The following is a 12,720-nucleotide window of genomic DNA, read 5'->3' as shown; positions in this document are numbered from 1 at the left end:
TGCAAACTTAACCTACAATAATTAATATTTTTTTTTGACTAGAAGTTATACTATTTTTAAAGAAGTTATCTTAAGAACGTTTTTATACGAAGTATTGAAACAAAACCATAATTTAATGAAACCCCAAAATCCAAACAAACCTTAAGAAATTCGATAGATTTATGTAACAAGCTTATAACAATTAAATAATGTTCTATTGATTGCAAATTTTTTATAAAGCTACATTGTTTTATCTCCAAACACTTTATATAAGTACAATTATATTGTGAATTACGCTCATTAAGACAGTTAATTATTATTAAAAATTGTAAATACAAAATTTAAATACAACTAATAATTTGTATTTTACTATTATAATACTTTACAGAAGAAATACAAGACCATATCGACAAACACGATGGTAATTGTTTGAAAATAACTAAATATAATTTTTAATATAATCTATGGTTTATTAGTTGTCATTATATTCTTTAAATCATATACTTAATCTCTCAAAAAATAAAGTTGTGATTATGTAAAATATTTAAATTTAAAAATGCTTATAAGTTATAATTCACTTAATTAAAATATCGTTAAAAGCCAATAAGAGAACTTAGATAACGCTCACCTTTACGTTTGATAATAGGTTTTATTACTTTATTATTCATATAATAAACGGACATTTTCCATGCTATACGTTTGTAAGACGAATACAACACACTATGCGTATATGACATTCTATTAAGTTTTACACTTCTCAAAAAAAGAGCAACTGTACATTTTTGGTAACACGTAAATGTAATACTAAGTAACAATTTTAAAACCTCCTATTGATTTTAAATTAAAATATTCTAAATGATTCACAATTAATTCGATTAATCTTGTACACGTCGTTGTACACTTTAATATGACTGTTGCATACCTAATAGATTTATATTTTATTAAATAAAATATATAACGTACACACACATGGTATAACAACATAATTATTTGAGCAATTAGAAACACAAATATGCTAAGTCACTATGGCCAAGGTTACGAGGCTTATAGCTCATTGTGTGGATTATTTTAACAAATCTTTACAATTAAAATCAAACGTCTCTACGGGGAAAAGCCGAACGTACTCGGGATGAGTCTACAAAAATGATACAAGTTAACCAGAAAATCGAATGTTTAGTGAGATTATACCACAACTTCCACTCTTACATGGATTTCTAGAGTTGGATCGTAACACTAATGTAACCACAAAAAATAATTTCTTAAAATATATTTATGTTTATAAATTTTAATAATTTATGATTTTATATGTTTATAATTAAATAAATAAATAAAAAATATGTTGCTAAATGTTTATTATTGTAAATAATTTTTTATCTAGGCACGTTATTTCAACGTCAATTACGTAAGTATTTTCGATAGTATTTTTTTGTAAATTAAGTTGTATTATTCAAATAATTAAGCAGATTATCCAATTTTAAGTTAGTTATATAAATTATCTAAAAAAGTATGATATTGTAAAAATGTATAGATTACTGTTAACTGCGTTAAAGTGTCCCATTTCTTCAGGTATTAAGCTCATTGAAGATATACTAAATAGCAAATTCAAATTATCTGACATTTTATCTTTAATTTTTTTTAAAGTATCTCAGCGTTTACCCCAGTCCACTGCTCATCATTTTTTACTAATTACTTAGTAATTACCCACTGTGACGATTAAATGCCAAACATCGATGCGGACCCTAACTTCTCATTCTGTTGATATCGAATTTAAATGTTCTTTATTATAATTTATATTTTCATTTTTTCCTTATTTTTTCTTTCTCTAAACTATTTTTATATTATAATAGTGTTAACCTATTGTTTTATATGATTTATCTCAATTAATTATATTAACTATGAAAATTATTACTCATCTACTTACCTGTATTATATTTTTATTTTTATTAAGCTTTACTAATATTTGGTACGTATTTGTTTTTTTTTAATTGTATTACATGTTATACTATTTTTAATTTCTTTTTATGATAAGTTTCTCATTATAATATATTTTAATAATTTGTGTACATCATTATATTACAAAATAACAATTCTATTTAAATATTAATCCCATTATTTCAAATTCTTTGATCTGTTTTATAAATCCATTAATTTTTTTTTTTAGTGACACTAAGTATGTATATTTTTGTTTTGTTTTATTTTATTGAATTGCATTATTCTACACAAATTCTATTGGAGATGTCGAGTTGGTTTTATGATTTTAATTATCTAGTCCATTAGCTCATTGTTAATTTTTATATGAATTAGATCACACTTTCTCAGTATTGAGGTCTTCACGTTAAACTTTATTGTAAATTTAATATTATAATTGTATTCATACTACAATATTATATTATATATGTTTTTTTGTAGGAGATTTCGGTAAATATTTTTATATTAATTTAATTACGGTTTTATATTTTTTTTGTTTCTCGTGGAAAAATAATGTTCAAATAAAAAAAAAGAGTTGTTTATATTATAATATGCAATACGGTAAATAATTAAATTATACTTTGTACAACTAAAATTAACATCACAGAATTTATTGAAAATTAATGAGAGTCTGTCTAGATATTGTGTCTATATTCTAGAATCTACGGTCGTTTTCACGTAAAGTAGCCCTCGGCGATGGCGAAGATAGTGATGTTAGTTTTGAAATACAGTGGTTCTCAATATGCGCCGATAGCACTGCAAAACAACAGATGGTCGAAAACGATAGTTCTGTTTACTGTTTATATTTCGTATTTGTGCACATTACATTGTTTCATATCGTTGACAATTTATCAAAAAAATTTTTTTTAAATATCTTCACAAATTGATTTACATTCACAGATTAAAAAATCTATTTTCAATGTGTATAAATATTTCAAAAAATTATTGATCGATTCGTCTATTCCGGAGATAGACATGTTCTTCAATCAGGCACAATTAAAAACTGCCGAAGTGTACGGTGTAAGTGAAAAATCGTGTAACGACTGTCACGGTATCATCTCATCGCGAAAGGAAATCTTTTGTATCTGACACTTCTGATCCATCATTTACTTCCCCGTCAAAGACATATAAAGAGCACAATTTTCAAGTGAAGTAGGCAGTATTGATGTGAATATTGTGAAGAGAACCTTCACGCTTTTTATGATAAACGTGAGAGTATCTTACCACATCACATATATTAGCTGAGTATAGAAAAATAAATCAGTACAAAGGTTCTGGTACTTGCGGTTACATGTGGCGTATTTTGACATGTCACTACTTCAAGTACAAAAAATGGAATGACGGGCATCAGTTCTTAATGCAACGGAATGACATAATTGCCAATCAGAAGTTAACCTTCGTCAAAATAATGATAATTCAGCCCGTTATCTATTTATAATTCAAATTAGTCAAACTATTGATACCAAGACAAAAAATAAATGACCTTGATCAAATTTCATTAAAAGTGTGACATATATTCTTGCGTCTCTCACCTTATTATTATCAGTATAACTCAATATAGATAGAGCTTACAAGGGCACGAGTGAAAGGCGAAGTCGTCACAGAAAAATGTGTCATTTAAAATTTCGGATGTAGAAAAATATGTTCACGAAACCTTGGGTGATATTTGTTGTGAAAACGACTGTTGACTTGTATGTTTACCGTTACAACAAAAGAGGGATTCATTGGTACAGCAGATTCCAGCTCAATCAGGGCTATTTATGTGTATTTAATATCTATATAATGTGTACATATTAAAAATTAACTAATATATTGTCCACAGATCGAAAAAGTACGTATTGTTTTTTTAATTACTTGGTTTATAATTAAAGTATTTCGTGTGAACTATGATTTTTGTGGAGAATTTTGAAGAACTATGTGTTTATTTTTTTTTCGCAATAGTAAAATTTCTTGTTTCTGCAATATTTCGGTTGTTTGTTGTCTAAAATTAAATTTAACTGTCATAGTTTAGAAAAAAATTTATTAATCCAACACCGAATAAACAAGACCATTTACGCGACACCAGTTCACGACGACTATGTAAATTTTTGATATACTTAAGCAAACAATAAATCCGCTGAAACAAAGAAATTCCACGCAATGACACGTAATATGTATAATGTACAGACTTCAGTAAAAATTATCAAATATACAATAGAAATGTTATCATAAAATCGATGTAGATAATATCCTATAATAAGAAATTAAAACTTACGGTTCATCCAAAACTAATAAGACAATATATTTTAAAAATGTTTTGCTACAAACCCATTTGAAATCATGATAAATGATAACTCATAATAGCTATATTTAAAATTATTTCTTATTATTATTTTATTCCTAACGATTATAATAACTTCTTTTTTTGTAGGTGGTATTGGTATGTAACAATTATATTTATTAAATTTATATTTAATACAGCTATTATTTAATTGTATTATAAATAGAACGGTTTTGTTTCAAACTACCGTGTAAAATTAATAAAATAACCAATTACTAACGATTAAAATTACATTTTTTTTTAGGGGTGTTTATTGGTACGTATATATTATAAAATTAGTAATTTAAATTTAAATTTTATTTGTATGAAATTTAAAAATCGCACATACAAAATAATTTAAGAATGTGCTGTAAACTTATTGAAACGATTTTTTTTTTGAAAATACGGTGTCTGAGTTTAACTTTTTAAGCCCAACACCGATTAAATGTTTAGTAGCTTTATAATCATTACCATTGTGATTATGAGTATCGTTGCCTATATAAATTTTACATGTTTAAAAATGTAATAAATAATTATTTTTCACAGCGTATGATAGTAAGTATTATTTCATTATTTTGTATTAAATTAATGACGTATTTCACTTGAAACATTTGTTAATATCAATTCATTTATTGATCCGATTAGAATCTAAGCACCATCAAAATAATGTATTTCTTTTATTCAGTCTGAAGTTAAAGTAGCTCCTGTAGAATTTTAAAATTCAGATAATTTATAAATTTTCATTAACCTCAATATTTATTATTAATAACTCAATAGTAACAATTCAATTTACTATTTTTAGATATCCTAGGGAAAGGTAATAATATGATTAGTATTTTTAAATTGTATTGTTAAAAAAATTGGTTTTTAAAAATAATCTTCGTAATTTCTAGTAAAAAAAAACAACATATTTAAAAAAATAATTTTATTTTTAATCATTTGTATTGTTTTTTGTACGACAATACATATTATTAATTTTTAATTTTGAAGCAGTATTTCGATACATAAAAATCGAAACCAGGACGGATATTTTATAAGTTACGGGATGGCGGGGATGAATCCAGGGATAGTTTCAGGACTGCAGTGCGTTGTAGCGCAGTCCGCTGACTCTTTTTTCGTCCTGCAACCATCCCGGCGGCAGAATCTCAGCGATCAGTCACCGCCGGTTCCGTATCTCCAAAACTATTAGTTCGTAATAATTTTATTTTTCTAATAGAGCAAATTTAAAAATTATACAATATATGCAAGACAGTTGTAGAAATCATTACAATAGTCGTGTATAGAAAAAGTCCTAAAATATGAAAAAAGAAGCAATAAATATTTTTAAATTAGAAATCATTATATTAAAAAGAAAGATGTATCAAATCTGGTTTTTCCTAACTATTTCTTAAACAAATATGCTGATACATAAAGTTCTGAGTCCTGATTATATGTATTTATATTTTAAAACTTAAGTTTTGGAGTAGTAGATCAACATTTTGCGGGGTGCTCCATATTTATTAATACCATTGAATGCTCATCGGAATTTCGATTTAAATGTATTGAAATACTCCAAAACATATTTTGCAAACTTTTACATTAGCAAAGTTAGTCGTATTTAAAAAAAAAGTCAGAATTAAAAAAAAAAATATCTAGAAATATTGTTATAATGAAAAAAAAAAGATTTTGAAATAATGTGTTGTTTGATAAAATAATCACTCAGTAGAACTAACTAAAATATGTTATTTAAAAATTAACTAATAAATTATTGTCCACAGTGAATGAAAGTACGTATTATTTTTAATTTTACATATAATTAAGGTATTTGGTGTTAAACATGCTTACAATTTTAGATTTTGAGTGATATTTTTAATTTTTTAATTTTTTTTTTTTTGAATTGTAAATATGCTTCTGTGTTTATTTAAATGTGGTATATCAAAGTATCAATCTGATAAAATGTATGGTCAAAATTAAAAAAAAACAACAGCGAGAAATGGGACTACTGTTCTCGGTAAAGTTTTTGGTTGTAATCAGACATGGTATAATTGATCTAAATAACACTATTGGTATTGGTATGTAACAATTATATTTATTAAATTTATATTTAATACAGTTATTATTTAATTTTATTATAAATAGAACAGTTTTGTTTCAAACTACCGTGTAAAATTAATAAAATAACCAATTTCTAACGATTAAAATTTCATTTTTTTTTTTAGAGGTTATAAGAAGTACGTTTATATTATATAATTAGTAATTTAAATTTAAATTTTATTTGTAAGAAATTTAAAAATCGCTCATACAAAAAAAATTTAAGAATGTGCTGTAAACTTATTGAAACGATTTTTTTTGAAAATCCGGTGTCTAAGTTTTTAAGCCCAGTACCAATTTACTGTTAAATAGGTTTTTTAATCATTATCATTATGGTAACAATATCGTTCTTTGTCGTGTATCACGTTATTTCTTCTGACAAACTAGCAAAAATACTTACCTTGGACCGTTATCACTTATCAGTAACCATGAACCGTCAAATTGTCATTCTTGGACACTACGTCGATGTGGATTGACAGTCAGTTCACAATATCAAGAACTTTAAAATTCAAAAATTAATATTGGGAAAACGCATATTGTCACCGTGTTGTTAATGATCTTTATTACTTGATTTTTGCACCAATCTGTTTGTATCATATCTGCATCGATTCATTAACACTATACATCGATGGTTACTTTGTAAGCTTGACTTTAATGATTATTAATTATTATATAGTTACCTATATAGATTTTACATATTTCAAAATTAAATAAATAATTATTGTTCACAGCGTATGATGGTAAGTATTATTTAATTATTTTGTATAGAATTTAAGACGTATTTCGCTTGAAACATTTGTTTAGAATTTTAGATTTTGAGCCAAGCATATAGTGTTATAAAAAATATGATTAATTTGTTACATAAGTTCACACCATAATACATCATTTTTGCATCAACTTGTTATTGTAAATGTAAATCACGCGATAGTTTAATTCTGTAACAGGGTCATAAGGTTAATAAGAGGTATATAAAAGCTACCGAATTCACTCTGTGTTCACTACATTATAGTGTTACCTATGTGTACGTCATGTATATCATGTAAGCATGGTACATACATTGTTAGAAGACAATTTAATTTTCATACTTAGTTGTGTGTTTAGTTATAGTGAAATATCACTTATTATTATTGTAACTAATTGTGTTGTTTATAATATTATCTTTTGTCGATCCACATTATAAATCTCATTCAAAAAATGTAATGCTTGTTTATAATTTTTTTTTTTTTTTGGAATTGTAAATATAATGCTTCTATGTTTACAAATTGATTGTATATCATAGATACAATCTGATTAAATTTGTGGTTCAAATTAAGAAAACAACAGCGAGAAAGGGGACACTGTCCTCGGTAAAGTTTTTGATTGTAATCAGACATGATACAATTGATCTAAATAACACTATTAGGTTCTAAACTACAATTTGAAAACCAATAGGTTATAAGAATTATAAAACAATTATTTTAGATTTATGCTCGTTAGTTTTTTAATAGTAATATAAATAACTTTAAAGGAAAAAAATTTTATTTTCTTATTGTCGACCAATAGAACATTTTTTTATTGACATAATTATTTAAATCAAAATCTAACAATTAATTTGTTTATAAGGTAATAGCTTAAAAATAATTTATTTATTATGAATATTATAACATGACGAATAGAAAATGCTTTCGTTAACTAATAAATTATAAAAAAATCGATTTTGACAATAACTGGTTTAAAGTAAAATCTTAATATTTTCATAGTTTGTATATCATTATATCAAAAAGAAATATGTAATAAATCTGGATTTTCCTTACTATTTGTTAAACAAATATGTATTACATATAGTTTTGAGTCCTGGTAATATGTAATTATATTTTAAAGCTTAAGTTTTGGAGTTGTTGAGAGACATGTTGCACCCCGCAACTTCATCCGTACTTATTCATTCGTATCATTGAATACTCATCGGAATTTCGATTTTAATGTATTGAAATACTCCAAAACATATTTTGCTTCAGAATTTAAAATTAAAAATGTAAGTCGTCTTTCAAAAAAGTCAGAAATTAAAAAAATAATATCTAGAAATGTTGTTATAATGAAAAAAAAAAGAAATATAAAAATGTTAGTAGATTTTTAAATAAAGAGTGTTCTTTGATAAAATAATCACTCAGTAGAACTAATTATATTATCTTACTTAAAAATTAACTAAGAAATGATTGTCCACAGAAAATAAAAGTACGTATTATTTTTTATTTTACATTTAATTAAGGTATTTGGTATTAAACATGCCTACAATTTTAGATTTTGAGTGATGTGTTTTTAATTATTATTTTTTGAATTGCAAAATAAATGCTTCTGTGTTAATATAAATTTAGTTTATCATAGTATCTAGCTGTTAAAATGTGTGGTCAAAATTAAGAAAACAATAGCGGGAATTGGAAGTATTTACGCAACACCAGGTCACCAATTCTCGGTAATGTTTTCTGTTTTAATCAGAAATGAAATAATTCAATTTGAAGTTAAAGTAGCTCTCCGTTGGAATAATAGAATATTTTAAAATTAAAATAATTCAAAATCTTCATAAGTCTAAGTAATAATATATTATATTTAAAAATAAATTAATAATGATTGTCCACAGATTATTATGAGAGTACGTATTATTTTTTATTTTATATACAACTAAGGTTTTTCGGGTTAATAAATATGTCTATAATATTAGATTTTGAGTGATGTTTTTTGTTTAAATTTTGTTTTTTTGGTAAAATTTTAGTTATAATCAGACAGGAAATTATTTGATCTAAATAACACTATTAGGTTCTAAACTATAATAAAAAACCAATAGCTTATAAAAATCATAAAAAATAATTATTATTAAATTTTGGAGTGGTAGACCAATATTTTGCGTGGTACTCCTAAACATTCCATTATTATCACTGAATGCTCTTCTGAATTTTGATTTTAATATATCAAAATGCTCCAAAACATATTTTGCTTCAGAATAAAAAATTTAAAATGTAAGACAACATTCAAAAAAGTAAGAACTAAAAAAAACAATATCAAAAAATGTTATTCTAATGTGAAAAAAATACATTTAAATATGTTAATAGATTTTGAATTAATGATTTTTGTTTGATTAAAGAATCACTCAGTATATGTAAATAATATATCGACATTCTCGTATCTACAATACACGAATCATAATTTTTTTTTTTTTATTGTACAGGGTTTATTGTCAGTAGCTCTAGTCATTTGTATTAATATATTTGTAAAAAAAACTAATGCATATAATGTGTTGTACAATTTATATTACTATAATCAATTAATTTTTATCACTATCAATAATAGTAACTTTTTATTTGCAGGAAATAAATTACGTAATTATTATATTTTTTATATTTATATTTAATTAATTAATCAAATGATGCTTTTATTTTATGCTAATCTAAATATTACTTTTTGGTTCTAAACTACAGTATTAAAACCAATAAGTTTTATCTAAATGGTAAAATAAATTAGAGACTACCAAAAATTAATTTAAAATTATATTAATTTTATAAAAATGTTATTCTAATTTTATGCTCAATATTTTATAATTATTGTAATATCGAATAGGTATTCATTTTTCTTATTCATATTATTATATTACATGTATTATAGAATAAATCACTTCTCATTAAATTAAAAAATCAATTTAACACCCAAATGGGTCATAACATTATTTTATTTATTCAATATTTTAAATGCCTTGTTCGAAACTCTGTTGTTTATTTTATTTATTCTTTATCATTGAACCGATTCTAGTCAATTTTAAAATATGTACCCAGAATGAAAAATGCAAATTAATTGGTTTTCCTAAAATATTGGTTGTAAATACTACGAGTTTCGGTTGCCAGTCGTGATGCAGAAAAATTCTCAACAAATAGTTAGTTTTGTTTGTTATAGTTATGAGTTTATGATTTTAAAATCCATGGAACTCATTTTGATAACACTAAGTTGAAATAACGTTGGCCAAATATGATACGTTGTGTGTATAAAATTTAACAATATAAGTAAAAGTGGTATGTCCTGATGAATAATTTTTATGAATTACAACAATATAACAAATATCAATATTCATATTTAAAATAATAAATTTATATCAAATTTCTATGGTTATTCACTGCTGAGTTAGGTTAGTTTATCAAACTCTTATTAAATATAATTACTGACCAAATACTGCAGAAGGTACTGATACCGCTATCAAAACTAAGTTACATAAAATACATTGTAAGAGTTACATAACGTTTTGTTGTCATGAGTGCAACCAAATATTCTGGTAATGGATAATACATATAAGAAATCTACCGGTAATTTAATAAACAAATATTTTCATCACTTCGCTCAGGATCTAAAAAGTAATTATTAATTACGTCTCGCAAATGTCCAATTCCCATCGGTTAATGTGTGTAAATTTCTACATATTGATATTATATTTGTGTAAAGATAATATTAGGTCATAGATATTCCATAATATTGTGATATAGTATCATTAAATATAATATGATTTATTGATTTATTAACTAGTATATTTATCATTTTGTTTCTAGTCTATATCCGTAAGTGTATATTATATATTATATGTATTATGTTAATATATATTATTCTTTTAATTTGAAACAAAACTTTTTAACTCATACATGTTATAGTTTTCAGCATTCTTTTAAATTTTTACTTGCTTACTGAGAACCATAATCATAAAAAAACAATTTATTTTATTTTTTAGAAACAATTATTCAAAGTACGTATGTTCTTAATATAATTACGACCAAAATATATTTATAATTAATAATTATTGAGATGCGTTTTTTACCAAATATTTTTATTTATTTCTAAAAACAAGTTTTAAGGGATATTGAATTACATTTTTCAAGGTTTTTGATCCAAGGAAATATTTTTATCGACATTTATTCAAATAAATTGAGAAATTCTAATGTCAATAAATCACTCAATAAGCGTTAAATATTAAGGAAATTATACTATGACACTATGTATATGAATCATTAAAGAGTATTATTTTAAGAAAATTTCAATTATTTATGGTTATTAATTTTTGAATTACATAAAAATATTGATAAAATGATAATTATTGGTTATTTTTACATTTATCCCTCATAAAACCGCCTACATCCAATTCGCTAGTGAGTGGAATAAGTTTGTGATAGCAGCGTTGGACCACAATGATCCCTTAAGCTGTATATTATGACGATGTTGAGATAATATATTAATTAATTTTTATTGAAATATATGAATTTTTGTTTCCACAAATAAAACTAAGTAGGCGTGTAATAATATGGACTAAAAATTAAATTAAATTTTGAATAGTGGTATAGGTATAGATGTTAAAATGTGTTATGATATTTTATTTTTCATATTTCATAAACAAAATCAGTGATTTTATGAAGGATTATACTAAATGACAATCTGAAAAATCCATCGTTATCATTAGTATAATTCCGCCATGGCCGTCATGCCGATAAAAACTTATACACTAAAATTACAAAGAAGTTTAAATAAATAGTATATAATTTATATAATATATATATATATATTTATAGCATATCTTTTCTATATAAAAATTTTGTTACAATTATCCCATTTATCAACTATCTTGATAATTTTTAGTTATATATTACCACACTATCTAAATAAAAGTATTATAACATTAAATTAGAGATAAATATCACAATGTATCTTATTTTTACAGATTTGGCCAAAGATTACGCATCCAAAGTTGAAAGTATGTGTTATTGTGTATTTATTAACTATAAATACTATTATTTTACCTACCTATGTAGTATAAATTATAATAATCTGATTTGTAACTAAATAATAACTGAGTTCTGTTATTATTTGTGTTGTATTAATTAAGTAAATTTATATACAAATAATTTGAATCAGTGTTGGTCTCAGGTTTTGTGGAAAAATTTGCCTCCATAATATGAATAAATACTATATTATTTGCTTATAAGCGAGTAAATAATATTCTGGTAAACGATAAACCAATCTAATCCCGATTAATTTTACAGAATTTTCAAATGACACTTTAGGACCGATAAAGAGATACTGTATTTCTATCAATATGTATGAGAATAACACTCGTGATGTATTTTATGCAGATCTTTTCACTATCTCCCAGTCACCTGTGGTATTAAGACATAATGGGTACTTATTTCCTGAGTCAAAATAAAAAATGTTTTAATTAATAAAATAATCAAGGTTACAGTTATTATTATTTTTTTTTAATTATTAATTTTAATTTATGTTAAAGTATCCAAATTAATATATATATATTATATCCATGTTATTCTGTATAATAATAATTTTTAATTGTACATGTTTACATCATGAAAAGTTAAATGTATCAACCAATCAAATAAATAAATAAGATA

This window comes from Rhopalosiphum padi, chromosome 2, assembly GCF_020882245.1.
Source record: "Rhopalosiphum padi isolate XX-2018 chromosome 2, ASM2088224v1, whole genome shotgun sequence".
In the NCBI taxonomy this organism is placed as follows: Eukaryota; Metazoa; Arthropoda; class Insecta; order Hemiptera; family Aphididae; genus Rhopalosiphum; species Rhopalosiphum padi.
This window is presented reverse-complemented; position numbering follows the sequence as displayed.